This window comes from Musa acuminata, chromosome BXJ1-2 (genome assembly GCF_036884655.1).
Source record: "Musa acuminata AAA Group cultivar baxijiao chromosome BXJ1-2, Cavendish_Baxijiao_AAA, whole genome shotgun sequence".
In the NCBI taxonomy this organism is placed as follows: Eukaryota; Viridiplantae; Streptophyta; class Magnoliopsida; order Zingiberales; family Musaceae; genus Musa; species Musa acuminata.
The window spans coordinates 8,122,722-8,144,771 of NC_088328.1; positions in this window are offsets into that span (position 1 = coordinate 8,122,722).

The window sequence follows — 22,050 nt, forward strand, 5'->3', positions numbered from 1 at the left end:
TCCGAAGACGAGGAGAAAATCAAGAAAGGCAAGGTGGCAAACTACGCCTTAATCACTTTCAATGATGAGATAATCGAAATCTCCCTAATTTATTTTGAAATTACTTGATGCTTTTATGATGTATTTTCTTTTTTAGTTTAGAATTAATTTTCTTAAAAATTACATGTTTTAAAAGAAAAAAAAAATTATGATCATGCTAAGTAATTTCGAAAATGATAATATTACATATTTTGTGATAAACAAATAAAAAGATCTTGATTGAAAATATGAAATCATGGTTAAGAAGTAATAATGTGTATTACGTTGATTTCCATTGTTATTTCTCAATTTTGATTAAAACAAATCATGTTTGATTTGAAGAAATGCATAATGATATTTTGATTAACAATTTTATGCATGAGATTTTAAGCTATACATGATGATAAGCATGTGTTATTTTTATGAGTGTATTTGAAAAACTATGGCAAAAATGTGCTCGAATACATGAACTTGTTAAGATTATTTTTCGGACTTTCTTGATTCAATGTTCAAATCACTTAATTGCCATGATGATTTTACACTATTACATGCCTTAATAACATGTTGGAAATTATGTGTTTTGGATACAAAATTTTTATGATCATGAGCATGTTTTATCTTCATGATTGAACTTGAAAATCTATAGCAAAATCTTGGCCGAATGCATGAAAGTGTTAATTTCATTTTCAGATTCGCTTAACAATTGGTATCCTAACAATCGGATTTTCTCATACACTTATTATAAAATATTTTTCTGAAATGGATTTGATGAAACGATTCCTGCTTATAAATTCCATCTTGAAATATGGATGATTGTGTTTTTACTTGCAAAGATTTGTTTCACATACATATCTTGATCCTAACAATACAATGAGATTTCTTATGCAAAAATAAAGTGCTTTTGTGATTCTTTGCTAAAGAAAATAATTATTAAAATCATGATCTTGATAATTATAACATGAAGTTCTTTATAAATCAAGATCGTTCATTATGCTCCCTACATTTATCAAAAAAGAATTCTTCAAATGAAGTGTAACTTGTCTTTTGATTTCTCAGAATCCAATGAAGTGTCATATTGATATCCTGATACTTGGAATATTTTAAAATGTGATCTTGATAAGAATGTTTCAAGTTGCTCTTTGTGCTATATCTTTTCAAATGAATCATGAGCCTTGATATCATATATTTCATAATATAGAAATAACAAGATTTCTTTTCCTTGTATGTCTTGTGTGATGATTGTACATCAATTTGCTTTATTAAGAATTATATGAATCTTGATCGTGAACTTGTTAAGAAGAATTTTAATGAACCATGAATCATATCTTTGGTATTCATGAATTGATCATCATTGATATCTTTCATTGATATGATAAATTATCATCTCATGATATATCGCATAATTATATCATGCTTTGCGATTGTATCATTTGATCTTTGCTGAATTTTCACATTGATATTCTTCATGACATGATTTCTTTGCATTGTTGTCTTGTATGCTTCATGTGATAATATGAATACATGAAACACTTATGATATGATTTTTATGCAATTCCTTGTATTCATGAAATGTTTATCTCATCACCTAATAATTCTTCTTGATATTCCTTATGTGATGATAAGAATACATGAAATATTCATTAATTTGTTTTGATGTATACAAATAAGAAGTTTCGATCATGTATGGTAGGATGTAATTTGACAAATTTGGTACCATCATGTTGCAAAATAAATAATGATTGGGAATCATGCATTAATGATGATTGTATATTTTATGATTTGACATGATGCATGCAATGATGAAATATTCATGAATTTGAAATGATGCATGTAATACTAATGACAATGATGTACATGATGTATTGCATATGATATGTATCATGAATGCTTTAAATGATGAATGTTTGGTATCATGATCAACATGTTGATAAATGCTTAAAAATTTTAATGTTTGAGTATCATGTATGATATACCCATTAATGATGATTGATTTATTTTTCGGTATCGTGCATGAAAAATAAGGTTTCTGAAATTGTGTATGTTTTAATTTGAATATATAAGGATGTACAAGTAAAATTGATACTTACTTTTGTCATAATCTGAAAATTGATAAAAGGGTCTTCCCTTCTTTTTGACAATGACAAAGGGGGAGATAGATTGCTAGCACAATTCAAGAAAAAGGCAAAAATTACAAAAGAGAAGAAAGAGCTTGTTATCTTGAACATCACAAGCTTGCCAAACAAAAATTGTAAAAGTGCTATCTTGCCTATCTCAAGAAGCAAAACATGCAACTTGCACATTGCAATAGGAAGCAAGAATCATAAGCTTACACAAGAAAGCTATCTTGCATTTGCTTTCAAAATTTTTGCTAGCTTGTATGTAGTAAAACTTGTATATCGTAAAAATTGCTAGCTTGTAAGTTCTAAAATGTTGTAACATTGCTAGCTTGCATGTTCTAAAAGTGCTATCATGTATGCTGTAAAACTTGCATATCTAAAACTTGATAGCTTGAATGTTCTAAGCATGATGTAACATTTGCTACATTTTCTGGCTTCAAAACTGCATGATGATAAAACTTGATATTATATTTTTCATGCAATAAGTTAAACTAATATTCCAAACACAAGAATAGTTGGACTTCTCCTTTTTTATGATGACAAAAGGGGAGAAGTATGATGTTATGCATAAGTTCATGATGACGAGTTGCAAGTATTCATGATGAATATTGCAATGACTTGAATTCAGTTTGAATTCAAGGTTCTATCAATATGGCATATTGATAGGGGGAGATTGTTTAAACTCCGGGAGTTAAGTTTAACTCCGTCATCAAGTGGTTGTCATCATCAAAAAGGGGGAGATTGTTGAATCTCGTATTTTGATGATGAAACTACTTGATATATGTTTATGATTTAATCTTCGTTTTGAGTGACGTAGGATGCTTCGATCAGGATTAGACAATTAAAGCAGGAAAATCATGTTGTGCCAGAGGAACATGTCAAAAGATTGGACGTCGGGCCGGTGGATCGGTCGACGTATCGACAGAAGGCTTCGGGCCGTGGACTCGGGCATCGGGACAAGAAGAGCAGGTATTCTGCCAAGGATATCGGAGGTGCGAAGTCAACTGGCCGATTGGGCAATAGGATGCAGGAAAGGACGATGCGCCGAAGAATCGAAAGAAGCGTCGAGGGACCAATGACATGCCGGACAACTTGGTTTATTGCTTAGAATTAATTGTCTCGGTCGAAGTTTTGTGTGTGCAGGATTAACTACGATGAAAGTAAGACATGCAACAGGAGTTGCGCCGGAGTCAAGACAATGATCACGTTGGGAGTTCGAGAGTTCAACGGAAGTTCGTACAATCGTCGGAGGTTCTGCGGGAACAAATCCGAGAAGTCCATGAGCTTGCCAAACAAGCTCGTCGGAACTCGCCAAGTGGATCATCGCAAGTCCAGGAGTTTGCCGGAAGTCCGCAGGAGCATCACCGAGGGTTCATCGGATGATCGACGGAAGTTCACCGGAAGAAGCGATTGACGCACCGGAGCAAGTTGCAGTAAATGTCATAGGAAATATCGTAGTTAGCACAATGATTAAGTTGGAAATGGGAGGTGATCCCATTAACTTAATCTTGGGGCAATTGGGCCCTTGAAAAACCCAAATTGGGCCGAATGGATCAACCCATTCGGACCCTGATTTCTGCCAGGTGGTTGAACCGCCCAAGGCAGGAGGTTGCACCGCCTAGGCTTAGTCTCCGAGCGAGACTGGGAGGTGCAACCGCTCCAGCCAAGCGGTGGCACCGCCTGGGCTCAGTCTCCGAGCGAGACTGGGCGGTGCAACCTCCCCTGACAGGAGGTGGCACTGCCTGGGCTCGGTCTCCGAGCACTAGCTGAGCGGTGCAACCGCCTCAGTCAGGAGGTTTGTAATATCCCCCATTTTTAAAAATTTAATAAATGCTTATTTGTAAATATGAGGATTATTTAATAATTTTTTATATTAAATAATATTATAATAGAAGTTTAATATGATTTATGAAAGTTTCAGATTTAAGTTATAAAAAAAAAAAAATTAGTGGACATGTGTCACTAGCTAGCCTAATGGTGCCACCTAAGTTTGCTCTAAGGATGACACCTAGCACTTTTCATGCATGCTTGCCACCTTGAAACTTTGCAACTCTTGTGTTAACAAAAAGTAATTAAGTAAGAGATTAAAGGAGAAACTAAATGTAACCTTCAGATGCTGCATCCAACGTGAGTTTAAGAAGAGAAGAGAAGGGAAGAAGAAGAAGAAGAGGAATTGAAGAAGAAGATTTGATTGAGGTTTTGCATCAACTCCCCCCATTTGGGAATCAAATTTGTTTAAGGCAAGTGATCTAACCTCTTCCTACAGAATTCCTAATCTTTGTTTTCCTTTTAATTCTTCATAATGCAAAAGATTTCAGCTTAGTACCAAACCGTTCTTTCCTTTTGATACAAATCCATGAATCTGAAATTTTTCGGTAATCTGACCTCTATTCAATGTTTCGGTCATAACATTTTGTAATAAACTCTGATTTAGACAAAACCTATTCCATTTGAAAGTAGACTCAAATATCTTTATTTTGACACTAAGATTGAATGATTCGGAGTTTAAATGCCTACTAAGACTTCTGTTTCAATTAACCCTATATATTCTGCAAAATAGGGACTGAAATTTCTGACCTTCTGTTACTAAATTGCTCATAACTCTCTAGAGAAAATTCTGAACTAAGCAAAAAACTTAGTTCTTTGGAAACTAGATTCGTGTATCTTTCTTTTGACACCTAGTTGGAAATTTTGAAGTATGTTTGCCTTCTGAAACTTCTGTTTAAATCGATTCTATCAAGTCTGCAAAACAGGGATGATCATTTCTGACCTTCCTTTACTCTATTTGGTGTAACTTCCTGTTAAGAAATCAAAAAAATTATAAATCTGAGTTCATCGGAAAATAGATTGATACAGCTTTCCAATGACACCTATTTTTAGTGATTTAGAGCATATTTGGTCACTCAAACAATTCAGAAACTATACCATTCAAATCCTGTCATAATTGAAAACTTTGTTGGGATTTGCCTATTCAATTTTCATCCTATTGGAAAATTGATTTCTGCTAAATTCTTCTTCAATTGAGCTTTATATTAGTCCTTTGAAGTTCTTGTATTGTTCATCCTGAAATTATTGTATAACTGAAATTTATTATGTAATGCTTTGTTTGCATTTCCTTGTTTGATAAGGCACATGCATATCTTCGTTGTTCCGCATGTGTTTCTGATATGTGTCAATGTTATTGTTCATACTACCCTTTTGTACTCTGGTGTCTTGTGGGATATTGTGAACCTTTGCCATAAATGGTAAAGGGAGTTATGCTTAGAGCCCGCGATTGCTCTGCCGGCCCCATTGACTTCACTCAGACGTGGGTGGATGGAGCTCCCAGACGTGGGAGACTTATGCTTGGTGGTCATCCAGAAATGGATGAATCACATTATGTATGTGGTCCCACAGCGCCATCTATGCTCATTGATATGATATCCAAAGTTTTGTTTATGAGTTCATATTATGCTTTGGATAAAAATGGAATGCATGCTACATCAAGAATGACATACAAGCTTGTGTTTATTATTCGGTTCACTTGTTATACTTTGAAGTGTTTCGTTTGTCATTATTATGCCCCCAAACACTCTTATACCTTTGGATATGCACCTAAATACTTCATGTGCCATTTGATACATGCCTAAATGCTTCCTTTGCCAATGAAATGCTCTAATTTCCTTTCTCCTATTGTTATGTCTAATGCCTGTTTTTGAACGAGGTAAACCTTTGTGATTTTATATCAAAAGAGATGACTTCAAATGAACACTTGTATTTCTACTTTTGTATCTTGATACTAAGCTTGCTTGAACTTCTCCTATCGCCATGGATATGTTAGACGCTTGCTGAGCTCTTTATGCTCACCCCGTTGCTATATAAATTTTTCAGGGTAGCTTGTCACGCACTGAAAAGCTAGAATTGGGTTAAAGCAGTGAAAGGCTAGAAGATTTTTAAGCTAATCTTTGTTGGATGATGGTTTTTGTTGTATAGTAAACTTTACTTCTGATGTAATGTTAAGGATCTGTTGATACTTATGTGTTGTAAAATGTCAATGGACCGCTCATGTGTATGGAATGATAAGTTTAAGATGTGTAAGGATAAGAACTCATGGTAAATAATTATCTTTTTGTGATTGTATATACTTCTATGATTATGGATTTGTGTTGTGGTTGATGTTTAGTTGACTTGTCTTTGGATTTTGTGAATCTCTAAGTGAAGTGGATTATGATTTATGTAATGTACATGTTTATGAATTGTGAATATTGATTTTTGAATGATTCTTAGTATCCTCAAATTGTTAGATTGGATCCTGGATTGAATTGATGATCAATTATAATATTATTGATTTTTAGACAGGGTCACACTTCCTGAATGCGATAATTCAGGGGGGCGTGACATAGTTGGTATCAGAGCATGATTTGAGGATTTCTAAGAATTTTGATATGCTAGATGTGTAATAAATTTTGAGGTTTAGTGATTTTTATTTAGAGACTGAACAAAAGTTTTTTTTTGTTATTTTTAGGAAGCAAGGATGACAAGGTCATCTGGTTCTCCTATTGCATCTACTTCTGATCAATTGAGTGGAATTATGAAAACTCTAGAGGCGATGACACAAGTAATGCAACAACAAGTCCGACAGGGAAGAAATGATGAAGGTGGGAATTCAAACCAGACTGGGTTGGGAATTGAACAGTTTAAAAAGCTTAGTCCTCCCAGTTTTGGTGGTGAGCCTGATCCAATGGTAGCAGAACAATGGATGATACGGATGGAGAAAATATTTGATGTTTTAAATTGCCCAGATGATAAGAAGGTTTCTCTTGCTACCTTCATGCTAGAAGGAGAGGCTGAGCACTGGTGGCGAACTATGAAGAGGATTTCTGAAGCTCGACAGGAGCCAATCACTTGGAAGGTATTTACAGAGAAGTTCAATGATAAATATTTTCCAGATTGTATCAGAGAGCAGAAAGAATTGGAATTCCTGAATCTCATCCAGGGAAATTTGACAGTAGCCAAATATGAGTCTAAATTCACCGAGCTCTCTAGATTTGCCACACATATGATTGATGATGAATATAGGAAAGCAAGAAGATTTGAAAGAGGATTAAGGCCGGCAATAAGAAGCCGGATATCAGTTTTAAAACTCCAAGTATACACTGATGTAGTAGAAAGAGCTTTCATACTTGAAAAAGACTTGGAGGAGATCCAAGAAATCAGGGACAAGAATAACAAGGATAAGTTTGTTGGTAAAAGTAAGAGAGGAAATGAAGCAGAAAGAAGTAACAAGAATGTAAAGGTACCTAGATTTGAGGAAGGAACTTCATCGCAAAGAACTCTATCGTGTACAAAATGTGGACGTAATCATGAAACAAGTGAGTGTTTTCGGGTGACTGGAGCCTGTTTTGCTTGTGGAAAGTTAGATCATAAAGTCAGAGACTGCCCACTAAACAAGAAGAAAGAGCCGCTACTCCCTAAGCCGACAGCCCATGCTAGAGTATATGCTATCACAGAACAAGATTCCAGAGCCTCTAAATCAGTGGTTGAAGGTATTCTACATGTTTCTAATAGAAATGCAAAAGTTTTGTTTGATCCTGGCTCCAACTTGTCTTTTGTTTCACAATATTTTGCTTGTTACTTGGGCATTCAACCTAAACCACTAGATTATTTGCTACACGTAACTACTGCTGTTGGGGATTCCTTGACTACAAATCTGGTTTATCCATCTTGTTTGATTTCTATTGGAGAACATGAACTCCTTGCCGATTTGATACTCCTAGAAATCCAAGGTTTTGATATTATACTTGGCATGGATTGGCTATCTTCCTATTATGCTAGTATTGATTGCTATACAAAAATAATTGCTTTCTGCATACCAGATCAGCCTATATTTTACTTTGAGGGTATTAGGCATGATTTGCCTCCTTGCTTGATATCAACACTTCAAGCTTATCGTCTTATGCAGAAGGGTTGTTTTTGTTACATTGTGTGTGTAAAGGAGCATTCAAATCAAGAAACTCACCTAAATGAAATTACAGTGGTCAAAGAGTTCCCTGATGTATTTCCAGATGAATTGCCTGGTTTACCTCCAGATAGAGAGGGAGAATTTGCTATTAATTTGGTCCCTGGGACAGCCCCAATATCTAAGCCACCCTACAGAATGGCACCACTCGAGCTCGAGGAATTGAAGAAGCAAATACAAGAATTGTTAGATAAGGGTTTCATTCGACCCAGCGTCTCACCGTGGGGTGCTCCAGTGCTATTAGTTAAGAAGAAGGATGGGACGTTGAGGCTTTGTATTGATTATAGACAGCTGAATCAAGTGACCATAAAAAACAAGTATCCCCTACCCAGGATTGATGACTTGTTTGATCAATTGCAGGGTGCACAAGTATTCTCCAAGATTGATCTAAGATCAGGTTACTATCAGTTGAAGGTCAAGAAGGAGGATATTCCAAAAACAGCCTTTAGGACTCGATATGGTCACTACGAATTTTTAGTTATGCCTTTTGGCTTGACTAATGCTCCTACAGCTTTTATGGAATTGATGAATAGAATATTTCAGCCACTCTTAGATGATTGTGTAATTGTATTCATTGATGACATATTAGTATATTCAAGAAGTAATCAAGAGCATGATAAACACTTGAGAGATGTATTATCTATACTAAGAGAAAAGAAGCTGTATGCAAAGTTCAGCAAATATGAATTTTGGTTGAAGGAAATTGCTTTCTTAGGCCACGTGATTTCAGGAAGGGGCATATCTGTTGATCCAAAGAAGGTGGAAGCAGTAGTTAATTGGGAAGTGCCAACAAATGTAACAGAAATTAGAAGTTTCTTGGGCATGGCAGGTTATTACAGGAGATTTGTGGAGGGATTTTCTCAAATTGCTCATCCCCTTACCAAACTGACTCAAAAGAATGCGAAATTTGAATGGAGTGGTGATTGTGAGCAAAGTTTCCAAGAATTAAAAAGAAGATTAACTAGTGCCCCTATTCTCACTATTCCAAGTGATAATGAAGGATTTGTAGTTTATACTGATGCTTCAAGAAAAGGCCTTGGAAGTGTTTTGATGCAAGAAGGGAAAGTAATTGCTTATGCTTCAAGGCAGCTAAAGAATTATGAATTGAATTATCCGACTCATGATTTGGAATTGGCAGCAATCATCTTTGCTCTAAAGATTTGGAGACATTACTTGTATGGGCGGACATTTGATATCTTCACTGATCACAAGAGTTTAAAGTATATTTTTACACAGAAGGAGTTAAATATGAGGCAGCGAAGATGGATAGAACTTCTGAAGGATTATGATTGTACCATCCGTTATCACCCAGGTAAAGCAAATGTTGTAGCTGATGCACTTAGTAGAAAATCTACAAGTTTTATGGCTAGTCTAGTTGTGAAGCAATGGAAGCTATTAGAAAGAAATTATGATTCAAATGTAATAAGGAAAGGGCAAGACTCAATAATGTTGATGGCCTCTATCCAGGTGCAAACTGATCTCATTCAACAAATTAAAGAAGGACAACTACGAGATCCACATTTAATATACTTGAGGAATGAAGTTGAAAAGGGATTGAAGTTGAATTTTCAAATTTCAGATGATGGCCTATTGAGATTTGGGGATAGAATATGTGTTCCAAATGACTCAGATATCAAGAACCAAATTTTGAACGAAGGCCACAATTCAAAGTACACTATGCATCCTGGTAGCACAAAAATGTACAGAGATCTCCAAAGTCATTATTGGTGGAAAGGCATGAAGAAGGAGATTGCAATATATGTTTCAAGGTGTTTGACTTGTCAGCAAATCAAAGCAGAACACTAGAGACCTGGAGGTTTGTTACAGCCCTTAGATATTCCTGAATGGAAATGGGAATGCATTACTATGGACTTTGTTTCAGGACTACCCAGAACCTCTAGAAAGCACGATGCTATTTGGGTCATTATTGATAGGTTAACCAAATCTGCACATTTCTTACCAATCAATATGACTTATTCTCTTGATAAGCTTGCAGATTTGTATGTTGATGAAATAGTAAGACTTCATGGTGTCCCGAAGGAGATTATCTCAGATAGAGACTCCAGATTTCTTTCTAGATTGTGGAGGAGATTACAAGATTCTATGGGCACCAAAGTAAAGTTTAGCACTGCCTATCACCCTCAGACCGATGGTCAATCTGAAAGAACAATTCAAGTACTTGAGGATTTGCTTAGAGCCTATGTTATGGATTGGAGAGGTGAATGGGATAAAGATATTTCTCTTATTGAGTTCACTTACAATAATAGTTACCATTCGAGCATTCAGATGGCTCCTTATGAGGCATTGTATGGGCGAAAATGCAGAACGCCTATATGTTGGGAAGAAGTTGGTGATAGGAAGTTGTTAGCACCAGATAAAGTACAAGAGACTACTGAAAAGATTCAGGTTATCATAAAAAGGCTAAAGGCTGCTCAGAGTCGGCAAAAGAGCTATGCTGATAACAGAAGACGAGATATCGAGTTCCAAGTAGGGGATTTTGTATTCCTAAAGGTCTCCCCTTCCAAAGGCGTTGCAAGATTTGGAAAGAAAGGAAAGTTAAACCCAAGGTTCATTGGACCTTTTGAGATCCTTGAAAGAATTGGCTCTGTCGCTTACAAGATTGCCTTACCACCATCGATGTGTCATATTCATGATATATTTCATGTGTCAATGCTCAGAAAGTATATACCTGATCCCTCTCATGTCATTGAGTATGAGCCGATTGTGATTGAGAAAGACTTATTTTACAAGGAAGAGCCCATTCGGATTATTGATAAAAAAGAGAAGATCTTAAGAAATAGAATCATTACTCTGGTTAAAGTAATTTGGAAGCATCATTCTACAAATGAAACGACCTGGGAGCTAGAGGAAGAAATGAAGAAAGCTTATCCTCATCTTTTCGCTGAATGAGGTATGATAAATTTAGAGGACTAAATTTTCTTTTAAGGAGGGGAGAGTGTAATATCCCCCATTTTTAAAAATTTAATAAATGCTTATTTGTAAATATGAGGATTATTTAATAATTTTTTTATATTAAATAATATTATAATAGAAGTTTAATATGATTTATGAAAGTTTCAGATTTAAGTTATAAAAAAAAAAAAATTAGTGGACATGTGTCACTAGCTAGCCTAATGGTGCCACCTAAGTTTGCTCTAAGGATGACACCTAGCACTTTTCATGCATGCTTGCCACCTTGAAACTTTGCAACTCTTTTGTTAACAAAAAGTAATTAAGTAAGAGATTAAAGGAGAAACTAAATGTAACCTTCAGATGCTGCATCCAACGTGAGTTTAAGAAGAGAAGAGAAGGGAAGAAGAAGAAGAAGAGGAATTGAAGAAGAAGATTTGATTGAGGTTTTGCATCAACTCCCCCCATTTGGGAATCAAATTTGTTTAAGGCAAGTGATCTAACCTCTTCCTACAGAATTCCTAATCTTTGTTTTCCTTTTAATTCTTCATAATGCAAAAGATTTCAGCTTAGTACCAAACCGTTCTTTCCTTTTGATACAAATCCATGAATCTGAAATTTTTCGGTAATCTGACCTCTATTCAATGTTTCGGTCATAACATTTTGTAATAAACTCTGATTTAGACAAAACCTATTCCATTTGAAAGTAGACTCAAATATCTTTATTTTGACACTAAGATTGAATGATTCGGAGTTTAAATGCCTACTAAGACTTCTGTTTCAATTAACCCTATATATTCTGCAAAATAGGGACTGAAATTTCTGACCTTCTGTTACTAAATTGCTCATAACTCTCTAGAGAAAATTCTGAACTAAGCAAAAACTTAGTTCTTTGGAAACTAGATTCGTGTATCTTTCTTTTGACACCTAGTTGGAAATTTTGAAGTATGTTTGCCTTCTGAAACTTCTGTTTAAATCGATTCTATCAAGTCTGCAAAACAGGGATGATCATTTCTGACCTTCCTTTACTCTATTTGGTGTAACTTCCTGTTAAGAAATCAAAAAAATTATAAATCTGAGTTCATCGGAAAATAGATTGATACAGCTTTCCAATGACACCTATTTTTAGTGATTTAGAGCATATTTGGTCACTCAAACAATTCAGAAACTATACCATTCAAATCCTGTCATAATTGAAAACTTTGTTGGGATTTGCCTATTCAATTTTCATCCTATTGGAAAATTGATTTCTGCTAAATTCTTCTTCAATTGAGCTTTATATTAGTCCTTTGAAGTTCTTGTATTGTTCATCCTGAAATTATTGTATAACTGAAATTTATTATGTAATGCTTTGTTTGCATTTCCTTGTTTGATAAGGCACATGCATATCTTCGTTGTTCCGCATGTGTTTCTGATATGTGTCAATGTTATTGTTCATACTACCCTTTTGTACTCTGGTGTCTTGTGGGATATTGTGAACCTTTGCCAGAAATGGTAAAGGGAGTTATGCTTAGAGCCCGTGATTGTTCTGCCGGCCCCATTGACTTCACTCAGACGTGGGTGGATGGAGCTCCCAGACGTGGGAGACTTATGCTTGGTGGTCATCCAGAAATGGATGAATCACATTATGTATGTGGTCCCACAGCGCCATCTATGCTCATTGATATGATATCCAAAGTTTTGTTTATGAGTTCATATTATGCTTTGGATAAAAATTGAATGCATGCTACATCAAGAATGACATACAAGCTTGTGTTTATTATTCGGTTCACTTGTTATACTTTGAAGTGTTTCGTTTGTCATTATTATGCCCCCAAACACTCTTATACCTTTGGATATGCACCTAAATACTTCATGTGCCATTTGATACATGCCTAAATGCTTCCTTTGCCAATGAAATGCTCTAATTTCCTTTCTCCTATTGTTATGTCTAATGCCTGTTTTTGAACGAGGTAAACCTTTGTGATTTTATATCAAAAGAGATGACTTCAAATGAACACTTGTATTTCTACTTTTGTATCTTGATACTAAGCTTGCTTGAACTTCTCCTATCGCCATGGATATGTTAGACGCTTGCTGAGCTCTTTATGCTCACCCCGTTGCTATATAAATTTTTCAGGGTAGCTTGTCACGCACTGAAAAGCTAGAATTGGGTTAAAGCAGTGAAAGGCTAGAAGATTTTTAAGCTAATCTTTGTTGGATGATGGTTTTTGTTGTATAGTAAACTTTACTTCTGATGTAATGTTAAGGATCTGTTGATACTTATGTGTTGTAAAATGTCAAAGGACCGCTCATGTGTATGGAATGATAAGTTTAAGATGTGTAAGGATAAGAACTCATGGTAAATAATTATCTTTTTGTGATTGTATATACTTCTATGATTATGGATTTGTGTTGTGGTTGATGTTTAGTTGACTTGTCTTTGGATTTTGTGAATCTCTAAGTGAAGTGGATTATGATTTATGTAATGTACATGTTTATGAATTGTGAATATTGATTTTTGAATTATTCTTAGTATCCTCAAATTGTTAGATTGGATCCTGGATTGAATTGATGATCAATTATAATATTATTGATTTTTAGACAGGGTCACACTTCCTGAATGCGATAATTCAGGGGGGCGTGACATAGGTTGCACCGCTTGCGCTCGGTCTTCGAGCTCTGGTAGGAGGTGCAACCGCCCCTGACAGGAGGTGGCACCGCCCAGAGGCTCAGTCTTCGAGCTCAGCCAGGCGGTGCTACCGCTCCAGCCAAGCGGTGGCACCGCTTAGGCTCAGTCTCCGAGCGAGACTGGGAGGTGCAACCGCTCCAGTCAGGAGGTGCAACCGCCTGATCCCGGAATTCCGAGAATTGACAGTTTTGAGCTCCAAATTTGAACTGGGTTGGGGCCTATAAATACCCCACCCATTCAGCACTGAAAGAGCACTGAACATACACCGAAATCTTGATCTTGTTCTGTGATTTTTAGAGCTCAAAATTGTTGTAAAGGCCAAAAGTTCTTCTTCCTCTTTTCTTCCAAGTTCTGAGCTGTAAAGAGAGGAGTGAAAATTCTGTAAGGGTTACCTCCTAAGCCCATCAAAAGGAGTGAAACTGTAAAAGGGTGGTTGGCCTTCGCCTAGTGAAAATTCTGAGTTGACGTCAGTTACCTCGTCGGTGGAGGAAGCCAAAAGTGGAGTAGGTCTAGATTGACTAAACCACTCTAAATCTCGATTTGCATTTACTTTGAGCATATTATCTTTACTGCAAACCTCTTCTAAAGCTTACTGCTTTCTGCGCATATACGATCGGGTTTCAAGCTTTGCACTTTCCGAATCAGCGTTTAGACGTAAATCTGTTTTTTCGTACGATCATCATATTTCAGTTTGCGTTTACGTTTTGATTTCAATCATAACTGCAAACTGCCTTTATATCCTTGCTTAAACTGTATCTCGACTAATCAAGTGATTTACGAATCAGCATTTAGACGTAAATCAGCTTCTTCGTACGAACGTCGTATTTCAGTTTGCGCTTATATTCTGGTTTTCATCATAACTGCAAACTGCCTTCATAGATTGATTTTAACGTCATCTCACTTGATCTTAAGTTAAAAGTAATCTTAGAATCGGCTTTCACACCGAAATCGTTTTTATCATTCGAACGTGTTTTATCGTTGAAAGATTTCCACTGCACTAATTCACCCCCCCCCCCCCCCCCCTCCTCTTAGTGCTCTTGATCCTAACAGATATATGCTCGTGACACTCAAAGCATGCGCTATATCAGGCCTAGTATATAGCATGACATACATGATAGACCCTATTGCTTAGGCATAAGGTATCCCATCCATGTTCACCCTTTCTTCAGGAGTCTTTGAGGATATACTCCTAGAAAGCGATATCCCATGTCTCATCGGTATGAGACCTCTTTTAAAATTTTTCATGCTAAACCTTTTGACAATGGTGTCTATGTACCTAGAGTAGGACAAACCAAGCATCCTCTTGGATCTATCTCTATAGATCTGAATCCCCAAGATATATGATGTTTTTCCTAAGTCCTTCATGGAGAAGTATCTAGATAACTAAGTCTTTACTATAGATAGCATTCCTACATCATTCTTAATGATCAGGATATTATCCATATATAACAAACACCAAGAAGGTGATAGCGCTCCCGCTTACCTTCCTGTACACACAGGGCTCATCTTTGTTCTTAACAAAGTCATAAGATCTGATTGTCTTATCAGATCTTATTTTCCAACTTCGGGAAGCTTGCACATAAATGGATATAAGCAACCTGCACACCTTATCTGGGCAGTCCTTGTATGTGAATCCCTCGAGTTGTATCATATATACCTCCTCCTTGTGGTTGCTATTAAGGAAGGCAATTTTCACGTTCATCCGCCAGATCTCATAATCATAGTGTGCTGTAATAGCCAATAGAATTCAGATGAATTTTAGCATGGCTACGGGTGAGAAGGTTTTGTCATATTCAACACCTTGCCTTTGACGATACCCCTTAGCCACTAGCCTTGCTTTATAGGTCTCTACCTTTCCATCTACTCCGATCTTTTTTTTAAAGATCTACTTGCAACCGATGGATACAATACCCTCAGGCACATCAACTAGGTTCCAAATCTTATTGGAGTACATGGAATCCATCTCAAAATTAATGACTTCTTGCTACTTCCCATAGTCTATACTCATAATAGCCTCCTCGTAGATTTGAGGATCAATATCCTCAACATCCTCTTCTCCAATATGTTCCACATATCTCTCAGGATGATGAACTACTCTATCGGGCCTACGTAAAGTTGGAACTTGTATGTTATGTTGTAATATCCCTCACTTTTGAAAATTATTAATAAGGATTTATATGTAAATTGGAGGACCTACATGTAAATATAGAAATTTCAAGGACTAAACTGTTAAGTTGCAAAAAGAAAAAAAAATAAAGAAAACCGAAAATTTCGGTTTTATCCCACCGCCTCCCACGCTCTCTCTGTTTCTCGAAAGAAACAGAGAGATGCGGTGGGGCGTGCGGAGAAGAAGAAGAGAAGTTGAGGGAGAAGAGAAGAAAAGAAGAAGAGGAGGGAAAAGAAGAGATTAGGAAGAAGAGGGAGAAGAGAAGAAAAGAAGAAGAAGAGAGGGAAGATGGAGAGGAGAGAGAGAGAGAGGTACCAGCTGCAGCTAGGGCTGCAGCACCTCTGTTTCCCGCAGTTGGAAATAGAGGAGAGGATGTGTGGGGCGTTGGGGAGGAAAAGGGAAGAGGAAGATGAAGAAGAGAGGACGATAGCTGTGGCGAGGCTGCAGCGAGGAGGTGTGTGGCGTTGGGGAGGAAAAAGGAAGAGGAGAAGAAGAGAAGGAGAAGAGAGGGAAGAGGGAGAGGAGCGAGAGGTGGCAGCAGCTAGGGCTGCAGCACCTCTGTTTCCTGCAGGTGGAAACAGAGGAGAGGTGTGGGGCGTTCGAAGAGGAGAAGAAGAAGAAGAGGAAGAGAAGAGGAAGAGGAAGCAGGAGAAGAGGTTGTGATACCTCTGTTTCCTACAGAGGAAACAGAGGAGAGGGTGTGTGTGACGCTGGGGAGGAGGAGGGAAGAAGAAGAGGAGAAGAAGAAGAGAAGGGAAAGGAGGAGTTGCGGCTGCAGCGGTGGTGTCACGCCCCTAAAAATATCCATGATATTTAAAATTTTTCGTCACAACAAACCCAGGATCCAAACACACATTTGAGGTCACTAAGAAAACATTCAGATCAAAAATTTCACTTCTATAATCTACCAATTCATAACCCTGTGCAATTCATAAACATAGCACACATCACTCGATAATTTATACAATCTGAACCCAACTCATCAAAATAAAAACCACAATATAAATCCACAAGTGGGGAAATCTATGCAGTCACCACAATCATCGATTTACCATAAGTTCATATCATTACACGAATTTAATTTAACATTCCAAAACCCTATACATGAGGGATCCTTTAACTTACACAAAATCCACAGGATTAGATTCATAGTCACATTTCATTAGATGCAAGGTAGCTTATACACAACTACATATATGCTAACAAAAGTTCTGCCCAACGTCTTCTAAACTTTCCACTGCCTCAGCCCATTCTTAACATTTAAGCAAGCGATACGCTATCCTGAAAAATTTATCAACAAATGGGGTGAGCATAAAGAGCTCAGCAAGTGACTAACATATCCATATCAAAATAGTACAATTTCCAAAGAGATGTAGTTTCAAACACAAAGCAGAATATACGATTTCGTATACATAATATCATTAGGAGCAGAATCATAATTGTCCTTTTTAATCATACATATTTGGTTCCTGACAGATGGGGCATAGAGTAATTGGAGCATATCAGAAACAAAGGAAACATATCGGAGCTTATCAATGGCATATGAAATGTTCCTAAACACATCAACGACATATGGAACATTACGAAGCAAAATCAACAGTGAATGAAGCATTTCAGAGCATATCAAACTCATATGTCGTACAGAAGCTCAAACGTCATCCTTGACGTTGCAATCATATCATACTTATCCAGAGCACGAACAGAAATAACTCACCAAAACTCTGGATGTCATATCAAACATATAGAGGGTGTAGTGGGATCTCAGTCAGAATGTGATTCATCCATTTCTGAATGACCACCTGACAAACATCTCCCACGTCTGGGAGCTCCATCCACCCACGTCTAGGTGAAGTCAAAGGGGGCCGGCAGAGCATCGCAGGCTCTAAGCAATATCCCACAAAGCGGGACCCCACAAAGCGGGCAAATAAGCGCATACCAGAATATCCCACAAAGCGGGACCCCACAAAGCGGGCAAATCAGCGCATACCCTTTACCATTTCTGGCAAAGGTCCAGACAATCCCACACACCAGAGTACAAGAAGGCAGTTTCAACAATAAGTAGCATATAACGGAAGCACACGCGGAACAACCAAACGTACATGTGCCTTTTCAAAAGCAATGTGATGCAAGGAACAAATCTCTCACAAAAGTATTCATTTTAGGAAAGAAATGAAAGCAAGAGTGTACAGGGATTCCAAGCAATCATAATCAACTCAATTCCAATAAGAAGATTAGGCGAATTCAAGTATCCAAAGGAAATGGAACAGAATACGCGAAATCGACCAAAGCTCGATTTCGGACAGAATTCCAGTGGCACATCAAACAATTATTTCAGAATAACAATTATGCTCCAATACCCATAAGAAGGCTATGGTCGAATCATATATCAATCTATATTATGATAGAACCGATTTCATATGAAACAGGGCTCCCAACACAGAGTTACCTCTGATTTGGTAACACATGGTCAAAATCACAATCACTGTTTTGCAGAATTTATAGGGTCGGAATCAACAGACGATAGGGTGGGCAATTGAACTCCAAAATTTTCAAACTATATGTCAAAAGAGAGAATTTCAAGTCTAGTTTCAAATAAAATCAGTTTGGTACAAATCAGACTTTTCAACAGGGAGTTATAGGCGTTTTAGTATCGAAAGGTCAGAAATCTTGAACTCTGTTTTACAGCGTCTATAGGCTCTTTTGAAACAAATTTTTGGGTAAGTATTCGGTGTCCAAAATCTACAAAATCGGTGTCAAAAGAAATAGATACGAGTCTAATTTCAAACAAAAATAGTTCCTGCCTGAATTCTCATTCTGTATTAAAACTTATAGCCTAAACAGTGCTTAGGGGTCAGTTGACCGAAAAACTTTCAGAATCCATGGTTTTATGTCCAAAGAGAGACATATCAGTTTCTAAATAGAAATCTTCCAATTTATTTTGAATCAACATAAAAATAGAGTCTAATACTTCTGTAGGATGGGGTTAGAACACTTGCCTTTGGAAATTTTGACCCGAAATGACAAGATTAAAGCAAGAACCCTAAAAGCCCCAATTTTCTTTCTCTTCTTCTTCTTCTTCTTCTTCTTCTTTCTTTCTTTCTTTCCCTGATCACCCACGAGTTGCCTCCTCTGCTTCCTTAACAACGAAGGCAGAGAGGCTTAAGTGGTGGAATTTGTCATTTGGTGCATTTTGCAGTTTAGTCCTTGTTTTTATCATATTCACGATTAGGTCCTTAGGGTTTACATATAGGTCCTCAGATTCTTTCTTTTCTTTTTTTTTTTGAACAGATCTCCCAAATCTTAAAAATAAGTTACCTCTGATTCATACTCTATTTCTTTTGTCAATTAAAATAGATGCTTACATTATCACCAAAAATTTATACGAACATTCGGAAATGAGGGGTGTTACACTCTCCCCCCCTTAAAAGAAAAATTTAGTCCTCTAAATTTATCGTACCTCTATTCGATGAAAAGACGAGGATACACCTTTTTCATTTCCTCTTCTAGCTCCCAAGTTGTCTCTTCTCTAGAATGATGTCTCCAAATTACTTTAACCAGTGGAATGACCCGATTCCTTAGGACTTTTTCTTTCTTATCAATAATCTGAATAGGCTCTTCCACATAGGATAAATCTTTATCGATCTCCACCATCTCATACTTAATGATGTGAGAAGGGTCATACATATACTTTCTAATCATCGAGACATGAAATATATCATGGACATGGCTCAATGCTGGTGGCAAGGCAATCCTGTAAGCGACAGAACCAACCCTCTCAAGAACCTCAAAAGGTCCAATAAATCTTGGGCTTAATTTTCCTTTCTTCCCAAACCTCATAATGCCTTTGGAAGGGGAGACTTTTAAGAATACAAAATCTCCAATTTCAAACTCAATATCTCGTCTCCTATTATCGGCATAACTCTTTTGACGACTCTGAGCAGCTTTTAACCTTTTCCTTATAACTTGAATTTTCTCGGTAGTTTCTTGTACCTTGTCCGGTGCTAACAACTTTCTGTCCCCAACTTCCTCCCAACATATAGGTGTTATGCACTTTCGCCCATATAAAGCTTCATAAGGAGCCATCTGAATACTTGAATGATAACTATTGTTATACGTGAACTCAACAAGTGAAATATCCTTATCCCATTCACCTTTCCAATCCATAACATAGGCTCTAAGCAAATCCTCAAGTGTTTGAATTGTTCTTTCTGACTGACCATCAGTCTGAGGATGATATGCAGTACTAAACTTAACTTTAGTGCCCATAGATTCCTATAATCTTCTCCAGAATCTAGAGAGAAATCTGGAGTCTCTATCAGAGATGAATTGCCCTCAGATTAAGTTAATGGGATCACCTCCCATTCCTAACTTAATCTACATGCTAACTACGATATTTCTTAAGAGAATTACTACAACTTGCTCCGGTGCGTCAATCGCTTCTTCCAGCGAGCTTCCGGCAAACTTCCGACGAACATCCGACGAACCTTCGACGATGCTCTGGCGGACATCCGGCAAACTCCTGGACTTGCGACGATCCACTTGGCGAGTTCCGACGAGCTTCTTTGGCAAGCTCATAGACTTCTCGGATTTATTCCCGTAGAACCTCCGACGACCGTCCGGACTTCCGTCGAACCCTCGAACTCCCAACGTGATCATAGTCTTGACTCCGACGCAACTCCTACTGCATGTCTTTCTTCCATCGTAGTTAATCCTTCCCATGTAAAAAAATCTTCGATCGAGACAATTAATCTTAAGGAATTAACCAAGTTGTCCGGCATGTCATTGGTCCCTCGACGCTTCGTCCGATTATTCGGTGCATCGTCCTCTCCTGCGCCTATTGCCCAATCGGTCAATTGACTCGGCAACTCCGATATCCTTGGCACAATACTCACTCTTCTTAGCCCGATGCCCGAGTCCACGGCCCGAAGCCTTCTATCGATACGTCGACCGATCCACCGGCCCAACGTCCAATCTTCTGACATGTTCCTCCGACATAACATGATTTTTCCTGCTTTAATTGTCTCATCCTAATCGAAGCATCTTACGTCACTCAAAACTCAAATTAAATCATAAACATATATCAAGTGGTTTCATCATCAAAATACGAGATTCAACAATCTCCCCCTTTTTGATGATGACAATCACTTGATGACGGAGTTAACCTTAACTCCCAGAGTTTAAACAAACTCCCCCTATCAATATGCCATATTGATAGAAACTCTTGGATTCAAAAATCCAAGCAATATGTCATCATAAACTTATGCATAACATGTCATGTCATCAACATACTTCTCCCCCTTTGTCATTAACAAAAAGGAGAAGTACCACAATCAAGTGTTTGTTATATAAGTTCAACCCATTGCATGAAAAACATAATATCAAGTTTTATCATCATGCAATTTTGAAGCTAGAAAATTTAGCAAGTGTTACATCATGCTTAGAACATTCAAGCTATCAAGTTGTAGATATGCAAGTTTTACAACATACAAGATAGCACTTTTACTTCTTTTGAGATAGCTACTTCTACATCGTGCAAGCTAGCAAATTAGAGATGCTCAAGAGAGCAACTCTTGCTTCTTGAAATATGTAAATTTTGTCAACTTTGCTAGATGTGCAAGTTAGCATGTTTTGCTTCTTGAGATAGGTAAGGTAGCACTTTTGTAATTTTTGTTTCTTAAGATGTTCAAGATAGCAAGCTCTACATCTTGCAAGCTAGCAATGTTACAACATTTTAGAAGATGCAAGTTAGCAATTTAGAGATGTTCAAGAAATGCAACTCTTGCTTCTTGAAATATGCAAGTTTGCTAGATGTGCACATTAGCATGTTTTGCTTCTTCTTGAGATTTCAAGCTAGCAATTATTGGTGATGTTCAAGATAGCAATTTCTTCTCTTTTGAGAAGTATAATTTTTTGCTTTCATCTTGAATTGTGCAAGCTAGCTAGTTTGCCTCTTTCCATGATGTCCATGCTAGAAGTTCTTGCTCCCCCTTTGTCATTGTCAAAAAGAAGGGAAGACCCTTATATCAATTTTCAGATTATGACAAAGGTGAGTAATCATTCTTATTTCAAAATTTCATAATTGAGATGAACCTTGAATTCAAATTAAGGCAATTTTAATCATGATTCACATCATATGCAATACCTCACATACATCATAATAAAAGGCATA